This window comes from Bombina bombina, chromosome 4 (assembly GCF_027579735.1).
Source record: "Bombina bombina isolate aBomBom1 chromosome 4, aBomBom1.pri, whole genome shotgun sequence".
Taxonomy (NCBI): Eukaryota; Metazoa; Chordata; class Amphibia; order Anura; family Bombinatoridae; genus Bombina; species Bombina bombina.
Genome location: NC_069502.1, coordinates 483,071,982 through 483,087,165, shown reverse-complemented (window position 1 = coordinate 483,087,165; position 15,184 = coordinate 483,071,982).

Below are 15,184 nucleotides of genomic sequence, written 5' to 3'. Positions count from 1 at the left end.
GTTGAAAAGCAGGAATGCTTAGGAGTCGGCCCATTTCTGGAGCACTATGAGAGCAGTTTTGCAAGAATGTTATCCATTTACAAGAGTACTAGAGTGCAGCACTATTTCCTTCCATGTAGAGCTCCAGATGCCTACCTAGGTTTTTGGGTTTCATATCCCTTCACTGTAATTTTTTTATAACCCAAGGGACAGACTTTTGAAACTAAATCCTTTTTAGAGTTATTTGATCAGTTGCGAGTAATTTAGCCATAAGGTGAACATTTCAGTATACTATTACGGCATTTGCTTTTAAAAACCTAGCTATGTTTGCCTATGCGTAAATTTCCCCAAACCAGTTTACACTCATTAGTAATTTTACAACTCACTGAGCCAGATTACAAGTGGAGCGCAAAATATTGTTAATGTGCACTGGTATTACAAGTTAGGTGAAATGCGAACGCAACCTCGCTTTTTTTAAAATAAGATGCCACTATTTTTTATTTTTAAAAAAGCACTATACATTGTATTTTGGGGGTAATCGGGGGACATTTAAAAAATGAATCAGAGGTCTGACCTCTGATTAATTTTATGAGCTCTAATTGATACAGCGAGCTTGCAGTATCAATAACTAGTCACTTGTAATGGCTGGTTATTTAATGTGTACCCATAAATGGATGAATTTGCCTGTTTATGGGCGCATGATAAATTAACGCTACACTTGTAATCTAGTCCACTAGATTTTAATTAGTTATGCATTTAGATAGATAATTAAAACACTGGCTTATAATTACTTTGTAGCTCACTGTTTATTGTAAACAAGTTTAGGTCTGAATCTATTTGGGGTTAATTGTGGTGGAAACATTAATGACAGTGTAGAAAAAAAGAGATAAATGCACTGATGCACAAAATCCCATAGGAGGCGCTTCCTAATTAGTACTAAAACCTATACCTATACAAATACAAAACATTGTCAAAAAGTCCAATAATCCAGAACAAAGGCAGCTCTCTGACAAAGGACGGTCAAATCCTGATGAGCGGTAATCTGTAGATAGAAAACAGAGGCGCCACAATGGCCTAGTACCACCAAAACAAGTTGTGGCAGTGTCTACTGGATAGTTCTATTTAAATTTAACCCCTGCTACTCTATCCTAGAATTGTAAGTTTTTGCAGGCTTAGGGGTTTACCACAATATACAACAGTTAAACGATTAAAGGGACACTAAACACCTTGTAATTACAAAACATTACTCATGTCTTGGTATATCATAACAGATAAAACTTTTTTTAAAAAATTAACATCTCGCAATTTCTTTTCAGAACCAAACTCCTCCTATCACAAGCCTTATATGGAGAAGCCAACCTGTGCTTGCTTCTTCAGAATACAAAGCTAGTCACAGTCATTATATCAGTAAAAGCAGCAAACAAAAACATGGGCGTCACATGGCCAAGTACAGTTTTGTCAGGACAAGTAGTACTAGAAAGCAATAGATGTACTCATGGTTGTATTGCACCATGGGTAAGGGTGCAGATAAAGCAGGCTGGATTTTCACAGTCCTCCTGCAGATTGATACCCTGCAAATCACCAACAGTAGTGTTGGCAGTCCTCCAACTAGCTCTTAGACTTGACGTGGGGCTAATTGATACAGTATAGTTCACAGTAGTACACTTCTGCTCCTTTAATAAAGGATACAAAGAAAATGTGATAACAGAAGTTAGTTGTAAAGTTCTGAAAATAAAAATACAAACAGATAAAATAGGTGCCTCATGTGTGCATCAATAGTTTCTTCCACTTCTTCAATAGTATGAGTGTACAGAGTACTCACATTTGGTGGCAGCACCCTAATTTGCTGAAGATTCTCAGTGCGCCAACTCACTGAACCCAGGCTGCTGGTAATCTTCAATACTTGTATTAGGAATAGATGCTCATGTAATCTTGAAGTAAACATCAATACTTAATTCCATTCCCATAAGCCTCTAGCTCTGCTTGGTCCTACACGCCTATCTTGGTCTGTTTGGTCTGCACGCCTATCCCATTTCCTTAAATCAAATTCCCTCCTTGACCCACTGCAATCTGGATTTCGTCCCCATCGCTCCACAGAGACAGCAATTGTTAAGGTTACCAAAGACCTACTTACAACAAAATCAAAAGGCCACTTTTCTCTGCTTATCCTCCTTGATCTGTCCGCAGCCTTTGACACTGTTGACCACCCTCTTTTGCTCCAAACCCTCCAATCCTTTGGCATCTGTGACACAGCCTTCTCGTGGCTCTCTTCCTACCTGTCAAACCGTACCTTTAGTGTAGCCTTCTCTGAGGCCTCCTCTGCCCCGTCACCACTTTCTGTTGGAGTACCACAAGGCTCTGTCCTCGGTCCCCTTCTCTTCTCAATCTACATGTCATCACTAGGTTCTCTAATAAAGTCCCACGGTTTCCAATATCATTTGTATGCCTACAACACCCAAATCTACTTCTCTGCACCAGCCATATCTCCTTCCTTGCTAACCCGTGTCACTAACTGTCTTTCTCACATTTCTTCCTGGATGTCCTCTCACTACCTCAAGCTAAATCTCTCCAAAACTGAGCTCCTTATTTTCCCCCCTTCTTCCAAAATCTCCACCCCCAATCTCTCTATAACTGTTGACAACTCCATCATTACCCCTACCCTGCATGCCCGATGTCTCAGGGTCACATTTGACTCAGATCTTTCTTTCACTCCTCACATTCAGTCCTTGGCTAAAGCCTGCCACTTCCACCTTAAAAACATCTCTAAAATTAGACACTTCCTTACACAAGACACATCTAAGATTTTAAACCACTCTTTCATCCTTTCCCGCCTCGATTAGTGCAATTCTGTCCTCTCTGGTCTCCCCACCTGCCACCTAGCTCCTTTACAATCCATAATGAATGCCTCTGCCAGGCTCATCTTCCTTACACAACGCTCTTCATCCGCTGCACCTCTCTGCCAATCCCTTCACTGGCTTCCTCTTGCCTCGAGGATCAAACACAAAATTCTCACTCTGACATACAAAGCCCTCAACTGCACTGCTCCCCCCTATATCTCAGATCTTGTCTCCAGATACTCTCCCTCCCATCCACTTTGCTCTGCTCATGACCTCCTACTCTCCTCCTCTCTTGTTACCTCATCACATTCCCATTTACAGGACTTCTCCAGACTGGCTCCCATCTTGTGGAACTCTCTGCCTCGCTCCACAAGACTCTCCCCTAGTTTTGAAAGCTTCAAGCGCTCCCTAAAGACTCTACTGTTCAGGGATGCAGACAACCTACGCTAACCTTTCTTTATACCAGTTCCTCTCCTACATCGCTATCCCCTGAACCCCCTTAGCATGTAAGCCTAAGAGTCCAGCTGTTTGTAGATCACCTTCTTAAGAGCTGACTACAACAGTGCAACTCTTGGCAGGGCCCTCTACCCATTTGATCCATATAATTGTTTTGTTGTACTCCGCATTTGTTTATAGCGCTGCAGAATCTGTTGGCGCTCTACAAATAACTGATAATAATAATAATAATAATAATCCTGACAAGCAACCCAAGAGAAAAACTGCTGTGTAGAATGACCATCCCTATACATTTCATCTCTCACAGGCAACCACTAAGCACTGATATGTAGAAGTAATTTGCTGTTTGTGGACTCAATTTCACTTAAATCATATCTAAAATATTTCCTATTAACAAACATTAATTATAAAATATGCAAAACTGGGCTTTAGAACACAGATAACAAGGCTAGTCACTGTCATAAAGTTAGCATGAAGTTAACTGTTTTGCCGTTGTTTTATCAGATAAAGTCAATTAGGGCCAGATATGTAGCAAAGTTAGCTTTGAGAATTCGGAGCTAAAGTACATAAAAAGGGGTCAAAATAAATCATGGAAATATAATGCAGAGTTGTTTCATTATGCATAACTAAACATTTTATATAAAAATCTCAATGTGTTGACTGTCCCTTTAAACTAGATCTCTGAAAGCATTTCTGCAACTAGAGTGTGTTCAGCACCAAGGTCAAAAGGAAAGGTAAGTTGATAGATAATTTCTACTGCTGCATTCCCTTGATTCTTGAGAAGGTTTCTGAGTATTTTTGGCACAAACATGATGATTCATTAGTAGGTTGAAAAGTAATGGATAGACTGCCATTTTATTTAGTTGTCTTATTAACTATTGTAGCCCATAATTACTAACCATTTGATAGGACTGTGTCATCAGGCATTTTGATATCATTTGAGTAATTAATATACCTATATTAATATTTTCTACCAGGGCTCAGAATTTCCACTCACTCACCTACTAGCCCTGAGAGAGTAGAAATTGAACTGTGGTGAGTAGTGAAAGATAGTGAGTGAATGTTAAATCAGCACTCACTATTGAAGGCTGGGCGTGTAGGTGCAGTAGTGAAATGCTGCTGTAAAGATGGAGTGCCTTCTTAAAGGTGGAACACCGTCACGGAGATGCAGTGTTGGGTAGTGGCAGAGGGAGAGGCATAGTCAACAGGAGTGTGGCTTATGTGAGGTAACTAGTGCCCTGATCTGGCGGATTTGAGGTCTAGGGACATTACAAAATTATAGGGGACATGTGTAAATAGAGAAGGCTGATTGGTTGTCAGTACCAGTTAGAAAACTAAAGACCACCCATGGTTAGTTGTCCAGGTTACTACACTTGCTGTCTATACACTGTGCCAAATGGCCAGCAAATGTATATATTTGTAATAATTGTATTAAAAGGACTTAATTTGTTATGGTTAAAAAAAATAATAATATTAAACATGAATGCACTGTAAGGTGTTTCACAATGGCTAAACATATGCAAAGAGGGGTGGGGTAGTAATCTTGGTGTGTGTGGGCAGGTGTTGGGGGTGGGATCAATGATGAGTAACATTTTGGCCTGGCTAGTAGCTTAGGACTTGAAATTGTGAGCCCTGATTTGTACTGTACTTAATTTAACAGATTGTTATTGTTTGGGCTTTAAAAAGGGTTGACATCAACATGACTTCATTTAAGACAAACTTTTTTTTAATGAAACAGTCATCTTCAAAACAGTTTGGACAGAAGCCAAAAAACAAATCTGGACACAGACATGGTGCCAAAATCCTTTCTGGACACAGAAGTGGTGCCAACATCCACCCTGGACTAAAGCATGCTGCCAGGCTCGCACGACTGTGTCTGAGGATTCCATGGATGGATAGATGTTTGATGTAAGACAACAGATGCACCCTCAAAATAAAGGTAAGAGGTTTTCAGATGTTGGCATTGCCTTGTTACAATGATTTAAAACTCTGAACTAGTACTCAAACTCTAAAAAAAAAGAAAATAACAACAGGCTTGGCAGGTTTTTATAATCTCTTTGTATTAGCACAAGTGAGTTGATAAAGTCTAGTCTTTATAATCACTTCACTGTAAGCCTTCAGGGCTTCTTAAGTTTTTCTTTAGTTTTTAAAGAGTATGATTATTTTGATTGTCTATATAGTAGTTCTGCTTCTTCCATGTTCCCATGCTATACACTTTGTATGCTTTGTTGTAATGTACTTTGAAGACTCCACAGCCCAATGCACAGCAACACACCTGAAATAATTTAGACCAATATAACCTTGTCCATTACAGAAAAGCATAAAAACAAACTGCAGAAAAGCTCATTAAAATGTTTACATATATATAGATGGATAGATAGATTGATGATAGTCTAGATAGATAAATAGATAGATGATAGATAGATAGATAGATAGATAGATAGATAGATAGATAGATAGATAGTTTACATATTAACATAGAAACATAAAATTTGACAGTAGATAATAATCATCAAGTCTATCCATATTACATGTTACTTTTTTCTTAAAATCGCCTTATATTCCAATAGAGGTGGTAAACACAAGATTTGTTAAATAATTAAAAATGCCTGGGACACAGATAAGGGCCTTTGATGTGTGTCCAAGGCATTTTTGAACCTGTTACCCTCTAATTTAAGATTGCAATCCCTTGTTTTGGTGTTTCTTTTTTATGTAAAGTGCTTTCAACTTTCACTTTATTAAGTACTTTCATATATTTCAAGGTTTCTATTATGGAAAAACTAATCAAAGTATATTACAAAAGTTTTTCTTAAAATACGCATAATTAAACATTTAACCAGGGGAAGCGCAAACATTTGTGCATGAGCGATAAGGGATTTATTGCGGGTGTTTGTGCTTGTCGCACTTACCGCTGGTATTATTAATTGAAAGTAAACGTGATCGCTTGAGCGCAATTGCGATTTACGCTAGAATGATTACTGCGACTTCAGAGCTCTGGTTAACTGTTTCGCAAAAAAAAGTTGCACAAAAGACATAAAAAATACATTACAGAGTATATTTACACTCATAATAACACTATCTAATAAAAATGATTTAAAAAAAATGATTGTACACAAAAGTTATAAGGGCTCAATGATATTTACAGACATATATACACATATAAATACAGATATATATATATATATGTTAGCATACAGTTCTGTCTGTTTTAACTTGCGGGACAGAACTGTATGCTAATAATGCTAATAATACTAACAGTTGCAAGTAACCATGTTTACAGCCGTGGGGGTGCACATTGAATAAATCCACTAAAAGGCCGTTACTTGTGGATTATATAAATCACTACAAGCTGTTGTGGGACACAGAGGATACATTTTTATGAGACATTCAACTCTGGTTAAATAAATAAAAAAATAGGGAGCTGCCTACTAAATAATATGGGTACCCATTATTTCTGTCCTGTGGACTTAGAAATATTTTTACTGCTTGTGGCAATTTGTTGTATAAATAAATAAATAATAATATATGTTATTTAAGCTGTACATCATCATTTTTGTTTTGATTTGGATTATTGACTCCTGCAAGGTTAGGGCTGGGAATACTGAACTACACAGGCTAGGGGTGGGAAACTTTTGGTAACTCCTCCTACTCTGTAGTATGTAGTTTGTTCTTTTCTAGCTTCTGCATTTACATTAACTATACCTCTAAGCACTGTTCATCTGTTACTACTTAAAAATTACAGGTGAACAATAACCAGGAGATATATATAAAATCTGGTGCCAGTCCAACCCTTTTTTTTTTAAATCAAAGTTTTTTATTGAGGTTATTAGCAATACATCATTCATTACATGACAACATATATATTAATTCTGCAGACATATGCCACTATGGATGATCTCTGCAACACACAATGCATAAAGAATATCATGCCATTTCTAGAGATAGTTAAGTCTACACAAAAAACAAAAAAACAAAATCAAGATAGAAAATATATACATAATAATGAAACCTCTTTTTCTTTAGCTATGTTCCTCATCTGCTTGAAGTAATGCTCTTGAACCTGTCAAGGCTAATGATAAAGGAAAGAGGAATGATAGTAATAACCATAGCTGTGAGTAGAAATATATTGGACATTCTTGTAACATATACGTCCTATAGTATGGTAAACTAAATATAACATACAAATGTAAGGAAAACTTATAACAATATATCAGCAATTGCGGATAAATACCGCTGATTTGTTCACTTGCAATAAGGGTGAACCCTGATGGGGGGGGGGGCGGAGCCATGTGGGGTACCTGGATAGTGGGATGTTACAGGCGAGACCATCAATATACTAGTTTCTGGTCATAGGTTTTCAGGTTATAGGTGAGAAAAATGGCGTAGCTGGCTGACTAGTTAACAGATCTCTAGTAAGTCCATTAGTTTCATGGCACAATTAGCTACGCTGAAATAATACTCCTGAACCTAAGCTGTTTTTGTATATGGTTAAAGAAGGAATAAGCATTAGCAGAACCATAATTATGCCTGGGGACCACAGTATAATATACCTATTTAGGACAGCAATGACACAGGGCATGTTAGCCGATTGCAGGCAGGAAAACACCCAGGTACACAGGAGAGTAAGCGTATTAAAGTATATGGCTAGTCTATATAGTTTAGCAAAATTTGCTAGCGCTATATGCTAGGGTTAAATAGTGAAATGGAAAAAGCTGTATTGGGGATTAAATTGCGTAAAATAAAAGTAATATTGGTGATATGCAATACAACAAGCATATTACTCCTTCATATATGTATAAATACATCAACATTTTTACTATAATAAAAAATGACCTTTAAACTAAACCCAACATTAAAAACATATATATTGAGGTCAAATAACTTTGCCAGTAATAGGCAGATAATATCCATTGGATTTGGAAGGAGAGACCTTAATAAGTAACATAACCTGTTCATTCATATAGACAACTGTTATCTGTGCGTCTCTAATAGAATGTCATTCACTTAGCAAATGTATATGCAAACATCTTAGGAGTTTAGTAATTTGATGCGGATTGCAGTCTACTGTTTACCTTTCTCTGTAGAGCTATCTTTAAACAAAATTGTCAATCAAATCTACTGTAGTTGGGTGAAAGTTGCCTATAAATTAGTGACAATAGTAGGATCAATTACAATAGCATGTAGACAAAGAAATTGGGTAGAATAGTGAAACATTTCAAACCTAGTGAGGGACAAAAAGCAAGTCCAATTAAAAAGAACAATAAAAATGGACATCAGTTAGAGACAGGTAAATGGGACAGTGTTAACATTGTAAGTCCACCAAAAGTGAAAAGTTTAATGAAGGAAAGGCTCAAAAGCATTGCGATTTCCACTTTCCTAACCACCAGAGATCTCCATTGTAAAGCAATAACCAGTCTTACAACGGTGGAGGTATTCGATCCAACCCTGCTCATCGGTCAAATGACCCATAAAACTAGCCACCCGGATCAAAAGGGCCCCGCAGCAAATCATAGGCATATGTGGTGCCTCCTCCATGGGATACTTCTGCAAGATTCAGTAAAGGAAGGATCCATTTTAACCACAGTAAAAAAGTGGAAGAGTGAGTGTCGGTAAGGAAGATCTGTGTGACTAAGATGGCGGATTGTGCATAATAAACATTCTTCAGTCTCTTTGTGTATCTCCAAAGATTCATCCCGGCACTCACCTTGCATAACTGGGGCATGTAGGTACTTTCACCGAGATTAGTAGCAGGGCTATTTTTCTCCAGTTCTATCCCGGTCAGCTGCTTCGTGGCTAAATCAATGTGCAAGACTGCGCTTAACAAAGCTAGATCTGAGGAGGTCTCTGGGGACAGGGGAGCCGTGGCCCATGAGTGAACGCTATTAGGCCGCCCAACCAGAGTAGATATAGCGCCGCAATCTTCATCTGTGCTCTCACCCTGGGGACAAAAGTGTTGTAAGTCATGGTCTTCCTCCGGTAGGCTAGCTGACATGACAGAATTCTCTCCTAGAGTATCAGCTGAGTACTCCCCATCAGAAGTGAGGCATCGGGCAAGGGAGGTAAACTGCGCCTCCATACGGAGCTCTAGTGCGGCGAGCGCAGCCCATATTTGTGAATCCATCCTCTCTAATATCTAGACAAACGATGTCGTCCCTGGTAGAGAAGTATCAGAAGAAAGTTCCTATTCTAGGGACAGATGTGCCATAATAAGGAGTTGTACCAGTGTTGACTATAGAGACCGCGCTCTTTTCACTTTCTATGATATGGTGGCGTGCCTAACGTCCTTGCTGTAATGGCGGCTCCTCGCCTCCTCACAGGGTAAATTCTGTATACGGGATGGGAGGCTAGGTCAGAGGGTGACTGACCATTCTGTCCTCTATGCTTTGCCCAGTGAGTCTCCCTCTGACAGGCTGTGAAAAGATAGGCTGCAATCTGAATGCGATTCTGTTCTCAGTAGGTCTGCTCAGTCTGTTTTTCCCAAGGACTGCATATCAGCGTCTAAATAATGCTTCCATATAAGCTTCGAGTCTTAAGCCTAATAAAATTATTTATTACTTAGATTTGGGGGCTTTATGGCGAGTTTTAGTATGTTATAAGCAGGAGCTCTCAACACCTGCGTCTGCTCAGCTTCACAGTTGGCTCCGCCCCCCCCAACCCTTTTTTATTGTAAATGCGGATAAGAATTTAGAGATAACATTGACTATGTGCAGGCAAGGTTCAGCTGACTTTCGGCGAAAATCTGTGCACTACTGAATTTATACCATGTATTTATGATACCTCATACATATTGAGGTTACCTTTGTGAGTACCTGTTTCTCAAAATAAAGCGACTTTCAGCATATACAGAGTCACGCTATGTTTGCTTTGTTTTAACTTTTCCCATATATGAACATCTGATCGTGTACCGATACTCCACAGAGCCGAAGCAGACAGAACATAAGTGTTATCCCAGAGGCGAAAACTGTACAAGGAATTCCTGATACCGATTGAGGTTACCTTTGTGAGTATACAGTGGGGCAAAAAAAAGTATTTAGTCAGCCACCAATTGTGCAAGTTCTCCCACTTAAGAAGATGAGAGAGGCCTGTAATTTTCATCATAGGTATACCTCAACTATGAGAGACAAAATGTGGAAACAAATCCAGACAATCACATTGTCTGATTTGGAAAGAATGTATTTGCAAATTATGGTGGAAAATAAGTTTTCGGTCAATATCAAAAGTCATCTAAATACTTTGTTATATATCCTTTGTTGGCAATGACAGAGGTCAAACGTTTCCTGTAAGTCTTCACAAGGTTGTCACACACTGTTGCTGGTATGTTGGCCCATTCCTGCATACAGATCTCCTCTAGAGCAGTGATGTTTTGGGGTTGTCGCTGGGCAACACAGACTTTCAACTCCCTCTTGAAATGCTTCTTACAAAGCCACTCCTTCGTTGCCCGGGTGGTGTGTTTGAGATCATTGTCATGCTGAAAGACCCAGCCACGTTTCATCTTCAATGCCCTTGCTGATGGAAGGTTTGCACTCAAAGGGGGGTAGTTATCAAGCCGTCTACTTTTCTGGCTTCGCCGGCCCAATACGCCCGCCTAAGCTCGCCTCACATCGCCACCGCGGACCTGAAAAAATACGCCTAAGTTATCAAATAAAGCTGTCAAAAAGCCGCGGGGCGATGAGCAGCGGACTGTGACAGTTATCACTCATCCGATCTTGCTGCCCTTCGGCTTTTTCCCAGCTTTATTGCTAGCCTGTCACTAAGCACTCACACTAAACTACACTGTTCTACCCCCTATACCGGCGCCCCCGGAGCCTCCCGCAACTCAATAAAGTTACTAACCCCTAAACCGCCGCTCCTAGACCCTGCCGCAACTCTTATAAATGTATTAACCCCTAAACCGCCGCTCCTAGACCCTGCCGCAACTCTTATAAATGTATTAACCCCTAATCGGAATTAAGGTAGGAAAAATCTGATTGGCTGATGGAATCAGCCAATCAGATTGAGCTCGCATTCTATTGGCTGTTCCGATCAGCCAATAGAATGCAAGCTCAATCTGATTGGCTGATTGGATCAGCCAATCGGATTGAACTTGAATCTGATTGGCTGATTCCATCAGCCAATCAGAATTTTCCTACCTTAATTCCGATTGGCTGATAGAATCCTATCAGCCAATCGGAATTGAGGGGACACCATCTTGGATGACGTCCCTTAAAGGAGCCGTCATTCGTCGTAGTCCGTCGGTGAAGAAGGAGGTTCCGCGTCGGCGGAAGGAAGATTCAAGACCCGGCTTGGAAGATGACTTCGCCCGGATAGAAGACCTCTTCAGCGCCTCTTTGAAGATAACATCGGCCGGATCGAAGACTTTTCTTCAGCGCCGCCTGGATGATGACTTCATCGGATGGAAGATTTCTTCAGCGCCGCTTGGAGGATTAACTTCTTCCGCTCCGGATGTCCACTTCGGTTCCATCGCTGCTCGGCTGAGTGAAGACAAGGTAGGATGATCTTCAGGGGATTAGTGTTAGGTTTTTGTAAGGGGGGTTTGGGTTAGATTAGGGGTATGTGGGTGGTGGGTTTTAATGTTGGGGGGGTTGTATTTTTCTTTTACAGGCAAAAGAGCTGTTTTCTTTGGGGCATGCCCCCACAAATGGCCCTTTTAAGGGCTGGTAAGGAAAAAGAGCTTTGAACTTTATTTAATTTAGAATAGGGTAGGGCATTTTTTTTATTTTGGGGGGGTTTGTTATTTTATTAGGGGGCTTAGATTAGGTGTAAGTAGCTTAAAATTGTTGTAATATTTTTAACATGTTTGTAACTTATTTTTTTATTTTTTGTAACTTAGATTTTTTTATTTTTTGTACTTTAGTTAGTTTATGTAATTGTATTTAATTGTAGTTATTTGTAGGTAGTTTATTTAATTAATTTAATGATAGTGTAGTATTAGGTTTAATTGTAACTTAAGTTAGGATTTATTTTACAGGTAATTTTGTATTTCTTTTAGCTAGGTAGTTATTAAATAGTTAATAACTATTTAATAACTATTCTAACTAGCTAAAATAAATACAAAGTTACCTGTAAAATAAATATAAATCCTAAGATAGCTATAATATAATTATTAATTATATTGTAGCTATCTTAGGATTTATTTTACAGGTAAGTATTTAGTTTTAAATAGGAATAATTTATTAAAGTATAGTGTAGTGTTAGGTGTAATTGTAACTTATGTTAGGATTTATTTTACAGGTACATTTCTCTTTATTTTAGCTAGGTAAGCTATTAAATAGTTAATAACTATTTAATAGTTATTGTACATGGTTAAAATAAATTGAAAGGTACCTGTAAAATAAATATAAATCCTAAGATAGCTAGAATATAATTATTATTTATATTGTACCTATATTAGGGTTTATTTTAAAGTATTTAGTTTTAAATAGGATTCATTTAGTTAATAAGAGTTAATTTATTTAGATTTATTTAATTAATATTTAAGTTAGGGGGGCGTTAGGGTTAGGGTTAGACTTAGGTTTAGGGGTTAATAATTTTATTACAGTGGCGGCGGCGTAGTGGGGGGCAGGATAGGGGTTAATAAATTTATTATAGATGGCGACAGTGTAGGGGGGGCAGATTAGGGGTTAATAAATTTATTATAGGTGGCGACGGTGTAGGGGGGGCAGATTAGGGGTTAATACATTTAATATAGGTTGCGGCGGGTTCAGGGAGCGGCGGTTTAGGGGTTAATACATTTATTATAGTTGCGGTGGGCTCCGGGAGCGGCGGTTTAGGGGTTAATATGTATAGAGTAGCTTGCAGTGGGCTCCGGGAGCGGCGGTTTAGGGGTTAATATGTATAGAGTAGCTTGCGGTGGGCTCCGGGAGCGGCGGTTTAGGGGGTAATAACTTTATTTAGTTGCGGCAGTGTAGGGGGGATAGATTAGTGGTGTTTAGACTCGGGGTACATGTTAGGGTGTTAGGTGTAGACAGCTCCCATAGAAATCAATGGGATGTCTGTCAGCAGCGAACTTGTACTTTCGCTATGGTCAGACTCCCATTGATTCCTATAGGATCCGCCGCCTCCAGGGGTGGCGGATTGAAAACCAGGTACGCTGGGCCTTAAAAGTGCCGAGCGTACCTGCTAGTTTTTTGATAACTAGCAAAAGTAGTGAGAATGTGCCGCACTTGTCTGCGGAACATCTGGAGTGGCGTAAGAATCGATCTGTGTCGGACTGAGCCCGGCGGATCGATGCTTACGTCACAAAATTCTACTTTAGCTGGTCTCGAGCCTTTGATAACTAAGGCGTATCAGCCTCGCAAAAAATACGCTGCGGAATTCCAGCGTATTTGAGGTTGACGGCTTGATAACTAGGCCCCAAAATCTCAAGATACATGGCCCCATTCATTCTTTCATGTACACGGATTAGTCGTCCTGTTCCCTTTGCAGAGAAACATCCCCAAAGCATGATGTTGCTACCCCCATGCTTCACAGTAGGTATGGTGTTCTTTGGTTGCAACTCAGCATTCTCTCTCCTCCAAACACGACGAGTTGTGTTTCTACCAAACAGTTCTACTTTGGTTTCATTTGACCATATGACATTCTCCCAATCCACTTCTGGATCATCCATATGCTATCTAGCATACTTCAGACGGGCCCGGACATGTACTGGCTTAAGCAGGGGGACACGTCTGGCACTGCAGGATCTGAGTCCCTGGCGGCATAGTGTGTTACTGATGGTAGCCTTTGTTACATTGGTCCCAGCTCTCTGCAGGTCATTCACTAGGTCCCCCCGTGTGGTTCTGGGATGTTTGCTCACCGTTCTTGTGATCATTTTGACCCCACGGGTGAGATTTTGCGTGGAGCCCCAGATCGAGGGAGATTATCAGTGGTCTTGTATGTCTTCCATTTTCTAATTATTGCTCCTGCAGTTGATTTCTTCACACCAAGCTGCTTGCCTATTGCAGATTCAGTCTTCCCAGCCTGGTGCAGGTCTACAATTTTGTTTCTGGTGTCCTTCGACAGCTCTTTGGTCTTTACCATAGTGGAGTTTGGAGTGTGACTGTTTGAGGTTGTGGACAGGTGTCTTTTATACTGATAACAAGTTCAAACAGGTGCCATTAATACAGGTAATGAGTGGAGGACAGAGGAGCCTCTTAAAGAACAAGATACAGGTCTGTGAGAGCCATAGATCTTGCTTGTTTGTAGGTGACTAAATACTTATTTTCCACCATAATTTGCAAATAAATTCTTTCCAAATCAGACAATGTGATTGTCTGGATTTGCTTCCACATTTTGTCTCTCATAGCTGAGGTATACCTATGATGAAAATTACAGGCCTCTCTCATCTTCTTAAGTGGGAGAACTTGCACAATTGGTGGATGACTAAATACTTTTTTGCCCACTGTATCTATATACCCTACTGGCTTAACCTATACCTTTACAGAATCACACTATGTTCAGTTTGTTCTTATATCCCTTTATGTGAACAACGTGAGGATAAGACATACGGGGGAGTGGCTGAGAATCAACTTTAGACGCCTACTTCAATGTCCAGCACCATACCCGGATAAAATCATCGGTTGAAACACGTACTCTTTACCTCATAAGATTGAGAGCGTATTTTGTAAGTAGATACACTTTTCTTAGAGTAATTACACCCTGTGTCTCTTAGTACCCATTTAGTTATACCGAACAACTTGAATGTCCAGAGCAACTAAACAATAAGGTTAGAATTTATGAACCTTATTACAGTTTAGCGCTGTGTAAATTATATACTCTTTTTTTCTTTAATAATCTATTGAATGATTAGAAGCGAGGGCTTACTCATCATTCAATTACTATAAGTCATAGCAGCTTTATTGACAGCATAGAAAATCAGTAGCGCCTCCCAATAGTCCTTCTGAGTTTCTCAGAAGCACTATTTAAACCTCCTT